Source organism: Tenrec ecaudatus, chromosome 1 (assembly GCF_050624435.1).
Source record: "Tenrec ecaudatus isolate mTenEca1 chromosome 1, mTenEca1.hap1, whole genome shotgun sequence".
Classification (NCBI taxonomy): Eukaryota; Metazoa; Chordata; class Mammalia; order Afrosoricida; family Tenrecidae; genus Tenrec; species Tenrec ecaudatus.
Genome location: NC_134530.1, coordinates 158,377,204 through 158,391,700, shown reverse-complemented (window position 1 = coordinate 158,391,700; position 14,497 = coordinate 158,377,204). Strand labels below are relative to the sequence as shown.

At 48.1% G+C, this 14,497-nt stretch overlaps 3 non-coding genes across 3 annotated transcripts; 1 reads left to right on the top strand and 2 right to left on the bottom strand.

Moving 5' to 3' along the window:
* Positions 1-4,287: 4,287 nt before the first annotated feature.
* On the top strand, positions 4,288-4,358 carry TRNAG-CCC (transfer RNA glycine (anticodon CCC)). The gene has a single exon. It is a non-coding gene; the product is annotated as a tRNA-Gly (tRNA).
* Positions 4,359-10,018: 5,660 nt separating this feature from the next.
* TRNAN-GUU (transfer RNA asparagine (anticodon GUU)) lies at positions 10,019-10,092 on the bottom strand. Its single transcript has one exon. It is a non-coding gene; the product is annotated as a tRNA-Asn (tRNA).
* A 4,120-nt stretch (positions 10,093-14,212) lies between these two features.
* Positions 14,213-14,286, bottom strand: TRNAN-GUU (transfer RNA asparagine (anticodon GUU)). Its single transcript has one exon. It is a non-coding gene; the product is annotated as a tRNA-Asn (tRNA).
* Positions 14,287-14,497: the final 211 nt, after the last annotated feature.

Genomic DNA, 14,497 nt, shown 5'->3' with positions numbered 1-14,497 from the left:
GGCACAGGGAATCCAGGGCGGATGATATCTTCAGGACCAGGGGTGTGAGTGGCGATACTGGGAGGATACAGGGAGGGTGGGTAGGAAAGGGGGAACCGATTACAAGGATCTACATGTGACCTCTTCCCTGGGGGATGGACATCAGAAAAGTGGGTGAAGGGAGACATCAGTTAGGGAAAGATATGACAAAATAATAATTTATAAATTAAGATGGCTCATGAGGGAGGAGGGAGGAGGGAGGGAGGGGAAAAAAAGTGGATCTAATGCCAAGGGCTTAAGTGGAGAGCAAATGCTTTGAAAATGATGAGGGCAATGAATGTACAGATGTGCTTTACACAATCAATGTATGTATGGATTGTGACAAGAGTTGTAGTAACCACTAATAAAACGTTTAAGAATAAAAAATAATAATAAATGTTCCAGGATAGAGATAAAAATAGTGGCCTCAAACAGTATCTGTCTCTATGGGCTGACCAACTTTGCTTGGTAATGGCAGTTTGTAGCCCAGGTCCACCACTTCATAGGGCCGAGATCCAAGTACCACATATCATATGGACCCTATTTTTCTTGTTTCTCTTCATATCACATTTTTATGTAGATGATAGCAATATTTTCCATGTAATGACATTCTTTGCTAATGAAAATTGTGCTCTTTTCTTTCCAATAACTGTTTTGTCACTGTTTCAGATATATTTTCTTTACCTCCCCTTCCACTCCCCCCTTAGTTCCTGATTCAGATAATCAAGTAAGGATTTACTCAGGATTAAGTACAGCATAGAGAAGCATCCTTAATTCAACTCTAGCATTTGTTCGCTTCTGATTCAGATAAGGGTTGAAGACAAATAGAAGCAGGCCCTTTTGTGACATATCTTCATGTATCTTTTTCCTCAAGGGTTTCTATGGAAGTGCACGGGGAAACACACGGACAGTTGCCTTGCACTGCAGGGCCATTGTGGCAAGAGAAGCTCAGTGGCTGCTCTCCGTTGGGCAGAAGCACAACTGAGTGCACTCCACAAATCAGGACATCTTTCTGCTTGGATGCGGGTTAGAATTAGGAGGAGATCAAAGCCAGGTGAACACCAGACTGAAGGGCGACGCCTACCTTATAGCACCGCCTAGATCCTTCTGGAAAGCTCCGGGGAGTTTTCCTCCTCCCTGTGCGTCAATTTTCTCTGCTCCTTTTGCTCTCCTACCATAAGAGAGGCCTTACTGTCTGTCTGTCTGGTCAGGACTCTGCAGACGCTGAAAGGTAGAGAACAGTGTGGCAGGACAGCTAACCTCCCTGAAGACCCCTTCCCTGGAGGCAGCTCCAGAGCTCTGACTGACCCAGGACAACAACTGAACCCAGAAACCAGGAGGAGTTGGGAGGAGGCCCAGTTCTGCGCACACTCCAACTAACCACCAGCATGCTCAAAGTCTCACTGACTCAAGTGGACTCCCAAATGCTTGTGCATTGGGCTGCTATCCGCAGGTCCACAGTTGCTTTCCACTCCCATAAAGAGCCGCAGTCTCAGACCCCTCTGGGCAGTTCTGCCCAGCCCCTGGGGCCTCTGAGTGACAAGCATCCTGTCCTCCACCTTTAAAGGGGAGAGCGGAATAAAGCTTTTCCAGGGCCTGAGGAGACTGGGCACTACCTGGCTAAGGGACAACAGGGGCCTCTTGGAGAAGACAGGGAGGAAAGACACTTGCCAAAATGAGAGTCTTCCCCTATTCAAGAAACTCAGGAAATCACCAAGTTACTCTCAAGGTGTAGCAAGTAGATATATAGGGAGATACACAGGAAAAGCAACTATGGGAAATCTTCATAGTTGAAGGAACAGAAGTAATAAATGATGTTCCTATCAGTTCAACGTTGTATGTTTGAAAAATATGATTGGAAACCTAGAGCTGTGGTAGCCTATTACCCTCTGAGCAGGAGGTAACTGCTTGGGGTGCCCAGGGGATGCCACCCATAACTTTTCATCTTGCCAAGCTTGAAATTTGTCTAAATGCCATGACTAGTTTAAAGACTTTCCCTGACCAGGATTCAATTCTGCACAGTATCCTAGCCACTAGACCACCAGGGAATCACAAGCAGCTATCTGATTTGCCTCCAACTGACACTTTGTCGCTTAGCACAAACTTGGAGGCCAGACCTCTACCCTCCTGGGGGCCTCCCTCTCCTCTGGAGATCAGCCCGAATTTCACTGCCTGCCCTCTTTCTCCAAAGAGGCGACCAGTGGACCTCACCCCGCTCCATAAGCCCAGTGGGCGCTCACAGGCCCGCCAGGCTCTTTCCTCCCCGCCCCACCTTGGACCCCACTCAGAGACGCGCAGACCGTGTGGGGACGCACAGGGACCGGGACCTGGGCAGGGGGCGACTTTCTAACAAGGTGGCGCCCTGGGTGACGATGGAGCAAGGCCCTCCGCGATCTCCAGTCTCAGACAGGCAGGCGCCCAAGGGGGGGCCGTGTGGCTAGAAGACACTTGCAAACAGGGCCCTGGCACCCGACTCCTGACCTCCAGGCCTGCGCTGGAAAACCCGCTGCCCCTGCGCTGCCGGAGTCTTGGCTGGTGGCAGCGCCCTCCTTCCACGGGCTCAGCCCCTTCTCCTGGGGACCAGGCTTTCCCTGCAGACACCACGTCGGATTCCTTAGACGGTCCTGTCTTGTTGTCCTTCAAATGTGGACATGGGTCTACACAGTCCCTGCCTTTCCTCAACTGGAGCGTTGATGGTGCCGATGGGTCAGGAAAACTTCCGCGTGCATTCTCCACCCCAGAGGAGCCGTGTTCCTCGTTTCGCTGCAGTTTATAGGGGCGCCAGTCCTTGAGCTCAGCGCTGATGGGTGCTGTGCCTCAGCCCGGCTGAGACAGCTCTCTTCTGCCTCAACAGGTCTGCATCCAGATTCGGAATAAGTCTCCCTGTTTGCTAGCACTTGGCCTTGTACCTGAATTGGGTCGCCTCCCTGGACCTTGGCATTTTTCATCTAAGCTTTCCCGATTCCCTGACGGTGCAGGGCAACAGACTTCCCCCAGGTCAGACTGCGCTGCCCTCTGCTCGCTGCCAGTTCTCCTCCACATTGGAAGCCACTTTTCATTTTAATGTAATTTATGTGTTTGCTTTTGTTCAGCAGTGGTCATGGCAGCTCTTTTGGTCATGCTCAATGACTGTAAGAAGGTAAAATTTATCAAGGACCAAGAGAGTCAACATCTGCCTATCTCTTCACGGCAATGGGAGAGATGAAGGCGAGTACACAGCTGTACAGTGACCATGTGCTGTTACTGCTCCCAAAGGCATTACGTACCTCTAGTCATATCTTTCCATTTCTGTTGCGGTCTTCCTCGTTGAGATACTTACCAAAGAGCTTCAGGAATTGCTGTTAGAAGTGTAAGGTTTAATGGGGCGCGAAACAGAACTGAAGATCCAATTGGCAAAGTTTTAGAAGCAGGCTTTATTGAGAAGCTTGCTGGCGGGTTCCGCAATCAGGGTATTCAGCTATTGAAACCATGCCTTGGGGAATTCAGGCAGCATTTTTATACCCCTTGCTGGCAGGCACAGCTGGGAAGGATGAAAGCTGGGCACACAGGGCCTTCAGCAGGGAAGAGGTCCTTAATCTTATCATTCATCAGTCTGAGGACAGGTAGAGGGGAGTGTGCATATCTTCAGAAAACATTCTGGCTCCTGGATGAGCTGGCTCCAGGGATTTGGCCTTGAGCAGGGGAGGGGGAGGTAGGTTAGAGGGAGGTGGATGAGAGGTGAATTCTAAGAGCCAGGCTGAAGTCACCGCATTCAAAATGGAGTCCCTTTTGTAAAGCGATTCTCCACGGGAGCAGAAGTCCATGTCAGCCCGCCAGCTCCTTTCCCGTTCTTACTTATTTCCAAGGCTGGGGATTTGCCAGTCTCCTGCGTTTGGGATGGTTGTTGTTTTATGTGTGTGTGTGCGTGCCCGCGGCGCAGTTTAAAAATTGCGATAAAAATATAAGGTAGCAGATGGAGATTGACAATTCAGAGAAAGGGCATAAACAAGTGGCCTGAATAAATTCCTGACATGTTGTGCCTCTGGGTCTGTTATGCAGTTGGAAAGAGCCTTTTCAGTGTGTGGTTTGAACTACCAAGCACAACAAATCTCACTTTGATAGTGTAGTACTTCCATTTGAATGTCTTCACATTAGACTGTTGCCTGATGGAAGTCTCCTTTTAATGAAACCATGTTTTTTGGTTTCTACATATAGAAGACCTATTTGGGAAGGTTGTTACTCAGTGGCTGTCCTACTTCTAGGTATAATTATGCTACAAGCCGCACAGGGGCACTGGTGGTTCAGTGGTAGAATTCTCGCCTCCCACGCGGGTGACCCGGGTTCGATTCCCGGCCAGTGCAACTTGCTTTGTTTTATTCTTCAACACGAGGTTCTTAGAGTGTCTCCCTTCTGTGCAGGATTATCTATTGCAAGAATAAGCCCGACCATATGGTGATTCAGGGAGACGACCTGAGCCGAGAAGATCATTGAACATTTCCGTAGCAAGAAACATGGACTTTGGGGAGCCTGACACACAAATCCGTCTTGGAAGAAGTTCACAGAATGTTCCTGGGTTGCGAAGATGGTGAGACTTCCACTCGCGACTTCGGACATCGTATCCGGAGAGACCAGCCCCTGTAAACGGGCCTGCGCGGTAAAGAAGCCGAGGGGAAAGGGGAAACCTGGAGAGATGGATGGACAGGAGGCTGCAGGACGCGCTCCAACCCCGCCGCGGCAGGGACGGCGCGGACCAAGGACGAGCTGACGCGGGAGAACGCGCTCATCCTTCCCCTGCGCACGGGCCCTTGGGTACCGTGCCCTCACGCACTCAGCAGATGCGAGCCCGCAGCCTCCGCCAGCGGCTCCACGTGGAGCGCACAGCCCCGAAACCTCTCACTCTGCGGGGGAGGTCGCCAGGGGTCAGAATCGAGTCCAAGTGCATGTGTTCTTTTTAGAGCCGAAGATGTACCCACAAATAACATTTTAAGTGACTATAGTAGCATCTAGAATTCACTGCCCCCCCCCAAAAAAAAAACAACAAACCAACAACTATGGGTAACAATTTGGGCTGTAAGGTCAGCAGATGGACATCATCCTCCCCACCCCCCCATCCGCCTCTGTGGGAAAAAAGATAAGGCTTCATACTCCAGAAAATCAGTCTCCAAAACCCAAGGGGCATTTGACCTTGTCCAACGGGGTGGCTATGAGTTAAAAAGAACTCGATGGCCACAAGTTACGTTTTGGTTAACACTGTGAAACTGCCAATACTAGCCCAAACAAGCTACAAGTATAACACAATCCTGATCCTGTCCCAGCATCGTTCTTCAAAGGAAAAACTAGTCGCCAACTTTATACAGGAAGGAAGAGACAGTCTCTTCAACAAATAGTGCTGGCGATCTATTTACAGAAGAACCAATCGGTTCCATCCCTCACGCCATATCCCAAAATGTCTTGAAGATAAAAAGCCTAATGGATGAAAAAGTAGGGACAAACCTCAGTTCCCTAAGCCAGGGCATAAACACACTACCAACATTATGTAAACACACACACACAATAGGGGACTAAGGCCTTATAAAAATAAGACACTTATGTGTAGCAAAAATGTAAACCCACCACGTGTTTAAAAATTTTTGGTAATGACCTATTGGACAAGAGACTGAAATCTCTGTAAAACGATAACAACACTTCAGCAATGAAACTATGAATAATCCAATTTTAAGGTGGCCCAGATGGTGGAGCGAGCACTGCCCCGAAGATGACATCCGGGCTGCCACAAACACATGCAGGAAGGCTCACGGTGACTGGCCAATCGAGAGAGGCACATCAACCCGTGAGCTACTACTGCACAACACACTGACAGCGAGAGGTCGGGGGTTTCGAAATCAGACAATGAAAGGTGGAGAGCTATTGGAACCTTCGTACACTGTTCATGAGATTGTCAAGCTACACAACCACTGTGAAAAGTGGTTGGCACTTCATGTAACCAAGCAATCCTTTCACTAGGTTTATAAGGGGGTATCACAACAACAAACAAACCAACAAAAACAACACTGGAAACAAGCTCTGCCCAGCAGCTGTCATAGTTTGCATTTTCCCCACTAGGTGAGCATTGAGCACCTCACTCTGAGTTGGTGCACCCAGTGACATCACCTGGGAAGGATCTCTCTGCTCACAGTGAGTTTTTCAAAAAAGCCTCGTTCTGGACGTCCGTCAACTTCCTGAACAGACAAAAGTGTCCACTTGTAGTGCATTTGGAGCTTTCTGTTTGCAATTTGACTGTTAATCAAGCTTTCTAGTTCAAGGTTCTGAAAAGATAGTGCAACTGTGTGTAACAAAAAAGGCAGACCAGGGACTGATTTTGCCACCACAAAAATGCACCTGTTCCCACAGCCATCTCAGTACACCAGTTTTGGGCCAAAACCCCAGCATGCCTCTCTTGCCCCATGCACCTGAGTCGCCTGACCTCGCTCCATGTGACTACTTTAGTGTTTCTACGCAAGAAGAGGGTCATGAAAGGACAGTGATTGGACACGTAGAAGAGATGGGGCGGGGGGTGTGGGAACAAAATACGCTAAGGAGGTGCTTTCAGCCACCCAAACAAACAAGTTTGAAAAATGTTTCCAAGAATGGACTTGCAGATTTGACAAAAGTAGTAAGTGTAATGGAGAGTGCTTTGAAGGTAATAAGGTTGTTTTGTTTTTAAAAAATTAAATACATAGCTTTGAAGAAAAATTCTGGGTTTGGGAGGCTACTCCTCATATGTCCCACAGAAATAAAAACCATAACATGAGCATATATACCCATCTCATCATTATACCAATACTCACAATAACAGGAAGAGGGAAGCAGTCTACATACCCATCCATGGGAGAATGGACAGGTAAACTCTGGTGCACACTCACAATGGAATACTGCACATTGCTAAGGAAGAGTTCACCTGTGAAACAAGTCATGACATGGATGGATTTGGAGGACATTAGGCCGAGTAAAGTGAGCCCATCAACAAAGGAAAATATTATATGAGATCACATCATAAAAGAAAAGTAGATGAAAATTGTTTATATCAAAAGAAACAGACTCTGATGGTTTCCAGGGGTAGAAGGAGAAGAAAGGGGAAACAGTAGGCTGGAGGGGAGATCGGTGTTAACGGAGGTGGAAAGATAACATTCTCAGAGATGGAGAGGAGAAGGAGGAGGGCAGTGCAAGCCCCCTTTGATAAGTTACTTAAATTGTTGGGTTAAATATCATCTGCAATGTAAACCCTCACTAATACCCAATATTTAAAAAATAAAAGATTGACATGTGGTAGGGGTGGCGGAGGAAAGGAAGAGGGTGTTAACAAGCCCAGAGACAAGGGAATAACAAGTGAACCAAAATCAGTCTCAAGGAGGGTGTGAGAGGTCTGGCAGGGCTGGATCAAGGGCAATGTAAATGGGAGGAATTCCTAAAACCCAAATGAAGGCAGAACATGATAGTGGGACAAGAGGAAAGTACAAAGAAACAGAGGAAAGAACTAGAAGGCAAAGGGTAGTCATAGAGATCTAAATACAGGCATGTAAAGATGTAAATATATTTATATACGACGAGAGGGGAATAGATCTATGTACATATATTTATAGGTGTAGTATTTTTTCCCTCACAATAGTGATTTTATTAAATTAGTTGCTGTATAAAACATTGCATATGTCATAATTGTTAACCTAGCAATTTACCAAACTGTAGTTATCGGGTGCAGTTTGCTGAGCATGTTTTAGAAAGGAAAGGAAAGGCCAAAGCCCTGCTATAGTTGTTACGTCACTGCCTCAAAGACACACGGGGATGCTCAAGATCTAAGCCAGGCAAAGTTTCCTTCCCCCTCCAAAGCCCTCCATCTGTAGAAATATTCTGATAAATATAATCTAGACAGTCTTTGCACTTGTGATTCCACAACCAGAAATGCAATGGAGATGTTTAATATAGGTTTAGTATTAAGGAAACAGATGGACAGTGGGCCCCTGCTCAAGTACTCCCTCAACACAAGAACACTTTGTTCTAACAAGTCGGCAGTCTGAGATGCTCACCTGCCTAACACAATCATTGATGACAATGGGTGTACAGGCAAATGTGGTGACGAAAGCTGATCGTGCCCAACTACCAAAAGATACAGCACCTGAAGTCTTAAAGACCTGAAGATAAACAAGCAGCCAGCCAGCTGAGAGCCAACAGAATCCACATGGAAGAAGCACACCAGCCTGTCCCGACTTGATCGCTGAGGACAAAGTGGGTGCATAAGCAAAAGTTGCTAGCAAAGCAGATGGTGCCCTGCTATCAAATGATATAGCATTGGGGGTCTTAAAGGCTTGAAGACAATCAGGTGGCCATCTAACTAAGAAACAACAAAGCCCACATGGAAGAAGCACACCAGCCTGTGTGATGACAAGGCATCGAAGGAATCAGGCATCAAAGACAAAAAACATCCTAGCGTTGTGAATGAGGGGGAGTGCAGAGTGGGGACCCAGGACCCATCTGGGGGAAATTGGGTATCCCCTTGCAGAAGGGTTGTGGGGAGGTGACGAGCCAGTCAGAGTTTAGTGTAGCAACTATGAAACATACAATTTCCCTCTATTTCTTGAATGCTTCCTCCCCCGACTATCATGATCCCAATTCTACCTTACATAACCGGCTCGACAGGGAGATGTACACTGGCACGGATAGAAAGTGGAAATACCGGGGAATCCAGGACAGATGAGCCCATCAGGAACAGTGGAGAGTGGCGATATTGGGAAGGTGGAGGGAGGGTGAGGGAGAAAGGTGAAACAGATGACAAGGTCTACCTGTAACCTCCTCCCTGAAGAACGTACAGCGGAGAACTGGGAGAGGGAGATGTCGGATGGTGTAAGATATGATAAAATAATAATTATTTATAAATTATCAAGGGTTCAGGGGAGGCGGAAGCAGAAAGGTGGGGGGGGGTAAAGTGAGGAGCTGGTACCAAGGGCTCAAGTAGAAAGCAGGTGTTTTGAGAATGATAATGGCAACATGTACAAATGTGCTGGACACAAATGATGTGTGTACGGATTGTGAAAAGAGTTGTATGAGCCCCTAATGAAATGATTTTTTAAAAGATTGATATGCATTCCCTTCAGCCAAGATATTTCACTACCAAGCCACGCTCCCAAAAGAGGGCAGCTCCAGCTCCCACCCCCGCTGGAGACCAGCGGCTAAGTTTGCACTTGTCTCGCAAAGGGGATCCAGTGTGCTCCATGCCCAGCTCCCAGCCCACGCGACCATGCTGTTGTACAGCCTGCTGAAGGAGCACCAGGCCAAGCAAGTGAGTGCGAGGAAAAGATGGGGCGACAGGCAGCCACCTGCCCACACTTTGGTGGACCACCTGGATGTGCTTGGCCCAAGCCTACGTGAACCAGAGGAAGCTGAACCAGGAGAAGGCCCTGCGCATCAGGCCATTAGTTTTGCTAAGACGACTGGCCCGTGGATGGGGATGATGGAGCAATTCAATCCCGCCCTCAAGGAAATCGGGGACGGGGAGAACTGGCCTCAGAGCATCGAGCTGGACATGCGCACCATTGCCACTGCCCTGGAATATGCCCACCAAGGGCAGCTGCATACCGACCCCCCTAGTTCATCTTCCCTTCCTTTACCTTGCCCTCCCTACCACACCAAGGGGGGCAGGAGGAATGGGGGAAGGCCCATGAATAAAACACAAAGCTCCATTCCAAAAGAAAGATAAAATTAAAGATCTGCAGCGTCAAAAAAAATTCAAAAGCAAAAAAACCCAAACAAACCAAAACATCAAAATCACTTCTCTTAAAAAATAAAAGAATTTTTAAAATAAAAAAACAGCACTTCTCTGTCTTACATAGAAACGGTTATAGTTAGGAAACAATTTGCTGGCTCGCAGTGCGGGGTGTTGTGTACAAAGGTAAAGTAGGTGAGACAGATGACGTCTCTTCATTGCCTTTACTCCATAGGGTGTGTAGTGCAGACCCAAACCAAACGGATTTACAGACTAAAACGTACACCCCGTCCCTGGGTGGGCTCGAACCACCAACCTTTCGGTTAACAGCCGAACGCGCTAACCGATTGCGCCACAGAGACCCTGATACACTCACACCACCCTACAGGGAATACGTATACACCATGTCCTCATGTCGTGGGCATACTGTGTGCTGTCTCCCAGAGTCTCAAAAGAAACAGGTGGGTTGGGCAAATGAATGACGCCTTTGTCGATTTGCAACCTGCACGCCGGGTGATTCCCAAGGCAGAAGGGCAGCAGATGGCCGTCGTCCCTCCTTGCTCCTCACCTGCCTCGGAAGTCACCGGGCCCCAGAGCCTCCGCGTCTGCGCTGCTCCGGGTCGCCTGTGCCGAGTGGGGCCCGAGGCTCGGAGCCCGCGGCGCCGGGCGGCTCTCGCTCTGCGTCCCGGCTCCGCTCGCCGCGCTCCGCGGCCCGCTGCACCGGCTGGCGCTCAGTGTGGACGGAGCTGCGAGGACGAAGGGAGGCGGGCTGCGACCGGCGGGATCCTGCGGATGCCTTTGCATCCAAGCCCCAAAGAGCGCGAAACTCCCTGGAAGTAGGGACAGAGACCCAAAACTTGACCTGGAAGCGATCTGCGAGACAGTGGCTTGTTTGCATGGAGGGGACTTGCAGACGCGCCGGACTGCGTCTTCGTCTGCCGGCCGGACAGGAAAGAATCGAGTGTCAAAGCTGGCTGCGGGGAGCGCTTGTCAGCACTTTGCACCACCCTTTGCTCTGCCAAGGGAGACCAGGCTCGCTCCTCTGGCAGAGAGCTCAGCCCTGCCCGGGAGACGGGCCCTCTGGGAGACGGAATTCGCAAACCCTCACGCAGCTGCCCACGAGGCTGGGGATGGCTTTGGAATGGAGCCGGACTTCTGCGTACCCGCTGAGGAACCAGGCAGAGACTCAGCCGGAGACAGACCTGTCATCTGAGTCAACAAAACCCAATGGACTCGTTCCTCCGCCTCATCGGGCCGCTGCGAGTGGCACTGATTTCGTGGTACCCGACAAGTTAGTACACAATTCCCACAAAATCCATGCAGCAACTGTTGAATTTTAACACATCCGACAGGTCAATGGGCAGAAAAGATCAATCATCTCTATCTCTAGTTAATCGCTAGTTTGAGATCCCCCGCCTAAGGCTATTTTTGCTGTTCTTGAGATTCGCCTGCATGAATACGCGTTCTTGGGATCTGGCTTTCCCCCCTTTCTCTCTCCCGTTCCTTTTTTGAGGCATACTACATTGGTGGCTGCAGCCATGGGCGCCGGCACGGGAACAATTGTGAGGCTGGCACGGGACCCTCTGTTGTACACGGGGTCCCTGTGGGTTGGCACCTAACAATAATACCTACATTGTTGCAAATAACACTGCCTAACTTTGTAGTTCATTGTTCTAATACAGCACAGTTGATGGATATTTGCGGAAATTATGCAAAGAACTGTAAGAAAATTCTTGTGTCTCTTTTTTAGTGAACATGTGCGTCCATATCCTAACTTTTGGTAAGGTCCGTGTCATTTTTGCTATTGAAAAAGAGATTTGCAATGAAGAAGTCATTGGTTCTTCCAAAATTATTCAGGAGATGGCCAGCTTTGTTTCCAGCATCAAGATCATCTCGTAGAACTGTGGGTCCTTCCTCGCTGTGTCCAGTTTTCCCATTCTAACCCGCAGTGAGAATGTGTCTCAATTGCCTGTTTGGTCCATTTCAGTCTGCAGAAATTGGTAGGATTCCTCCATTTCTTCATCACTAGCTTTAATTTGAAGAATAGTTGTATAAAGTGGGCTTCCTTGTGGGCATTAATGATTGCGTCCTGTCACAGGCTGCATTGGACTTCAAGAGAGATCTGGAACTATTCTTCTTGATGACGAATGTATTACCATTCTTCTTGCTGTCCCAAAAATTGAAGTAGAGACTTGTAGATAACAACGGCTATAAGAATGGATTTTGAGTTATCACTTGATTGCAACCCTGATATAAGAAAAATTAAGCCTTAAGACATGGCCCTCGGCCCCAATCCCAACTATGCCTCTCCACTCAGAAAATTGTACTTCAGAGGACACCACTGAAGCTACAGCTCAGGCAGAGGGATGTGTCTGGTCAGAGCACATGGGAACAAATGAAGGGGGAGGAAGAGAGAGTGGAGCACGCCCTGGCCCACCAAGCCTGAGGACAATATCCCTGACTAGGGAAAAACAAGTGATACAAAATCGGTGACAAAGCGCGTGTAAGAGGCCTGTTAGGGCTTGATCAATGGCAATGTAACCAAGAGGAATTACTGAAACCCAAATGAAGGCTGAGCATGTTAGTGGGACAAGATAGTGAGATAAAAGGAAATAGAGGCGAGAACCAGGAGGCAAAGGGCATTTATGAGGTCTAAATAAAGGCATGTTCATATGTAAATATGTTAATATATAACGATTGGGATATAGCTTCATGTACATATATTTATATGGTAAGTAAGCAGATGGACATTGGGTCTCTACTTAACTACTCCCTCAACACAAGAGCACTTTCTTTTAACACGCTGGCATTCTGTGACTCTCACTTTCCTGATACCATTGCTGAAGTTAAAATGGGTGCATTAGCAAGTGTGGTTAAGAAAGCTGATGGTGCCAGCTATGAAAAGAAATAGCGACTGGGGTCTTAAAGGCTTAAAGTTAAACAAGCGGCCATCTAGCTCAGAAGTAACAAAGGCCACATGGAAGAAGCACACCAGCCTGTGTGATCACGAGGTATCAAAGGAATCAGGTATCAAGCATCATCAGAACAAAAATATCATATCATCGTGAATGAGGGAGAGTGCTGAGTGGAGACCCAAATCCCATTTGTAGGTCACTGGACACCCTCTTACAGAAGGGTGTCAGGGAGGAGAAGAGCTAATCAGGGTGCAGTGTAGCAACGATGAAACATACAACTTTCCTCTCCTTCTTAAAGGCTTCCTCCCCCACTATCATGACCCCAAGTCTACCTCACAAATCTGGCTAGACCAGAGGATGTACACTGGTACAGATAGGAACTGCAAACACAGGGAATCCAGGGCGGATGATCCCCACAGGACCAGAGGTGAGGGTCGAGGTAGGGTGGGGTGGAAAGGGGGAACTGATTACTAGGATCTACATATAACCTCCTCCCTGGGGGATGGAAAAGAGAAAAGTGGGTGAAGGGAGATGTCGAACAGGACAAGATATGACAAAATAATAATTTATAAATTATCAAGGTTTCACGAGGGAGGGGGAACCTGGGGAGGAGGGGAAAAATGAGGACCTGATGGCAGGGGCTTAAGTGGAGAGCAAATGTTTTGAGAATGATGAAGTTAACAAATGTACAAATGTGCTTTACACAATTGTTGTATGTATGCATTGTGATAAGAGTTGTATGAGCCCCTAATAAAATGATTAAAAAATAAAATATATAAAAACTTAGCATATATATCTTCATAAGGGATATTGGTTAGATTCCATGTCTACCCTTCCTCTTTCCTTCTTAATTCTTTATTTCTAATGCTGGTTTTCATGTGTGTGTGTGTATATAAATAAATATATATATATAACTTTCACGTGTTCAAAACATAAGGTAGCAGTCTGACATGAACAATGGCAGGTGTGGGGACAAGACAAGGGAACTGCACGGATGTCTGCTGCTCTTCATTAGGATATACATGGTGCACCTGAAGAGACTCTTTTTGGGGTGTAGTATGAGTTAACAGAACAGCTCACTTTGATATTCTGGTATTTTTATTTAAAACTCACCACGTTGTATTGTTTCCATCCTATCCTTAAGGGTTTCAAAACAGAATAATATGGTGACATCTTGCTGACAGTGAGGAGGACTTGAAGCACTTGCTGATGACGATCAAGGACTGCAGCCTTCCACGCGGGTTACAGCTCAGTGTAAGGAGAAGAAAAATCCTCACGGCCAAACCACTCGGTAGCAGTGTGCTAAAGGGGGTCAAGATTGCAGTTGTCGAGGATTTTGTCTTGCTTGGATCACCGCCAGTGCTCATGGGAGCAATGGTGGGTTTTCCTGGTAAGGGGTATTTGGAATGCGGGCGCGTACATATCTGAATCTTCTAGACAGCAGTGGAGGGTCCGGGACAGATAAGGAGGGGTCATACAAGGTCTCCTCTTTGTCTTCCAAGGAGAGGGTGTGGGTCTGCCATGCAAACACAAATCCAACAGCTCACATCTTAAAAGTGAGCCCGCCCGTCCCTGGGTGGGCTCGAACCACCAACCTTTCGGTTAACAGCCGAACGCGCTAACCGATTGCGCCACAGAGACTGCGTCTCTTGCCGCCGCGGCACAGGGCATTCATTCATCAAGACTCCGCGCTTTGGAGAACACTTGCGCTGCCCCAAAACTTCAGAAAACCGGCAGGTTGGGGCCACGAATGGCGCCATTGTCACATTTGGAATCTGTACGTGGGTGATCCCCAAGGTAGAAGGGCAGCGGGTGGCCTTCGTCGCTCTTGCTCCTCACCTGCCTCGGAAGC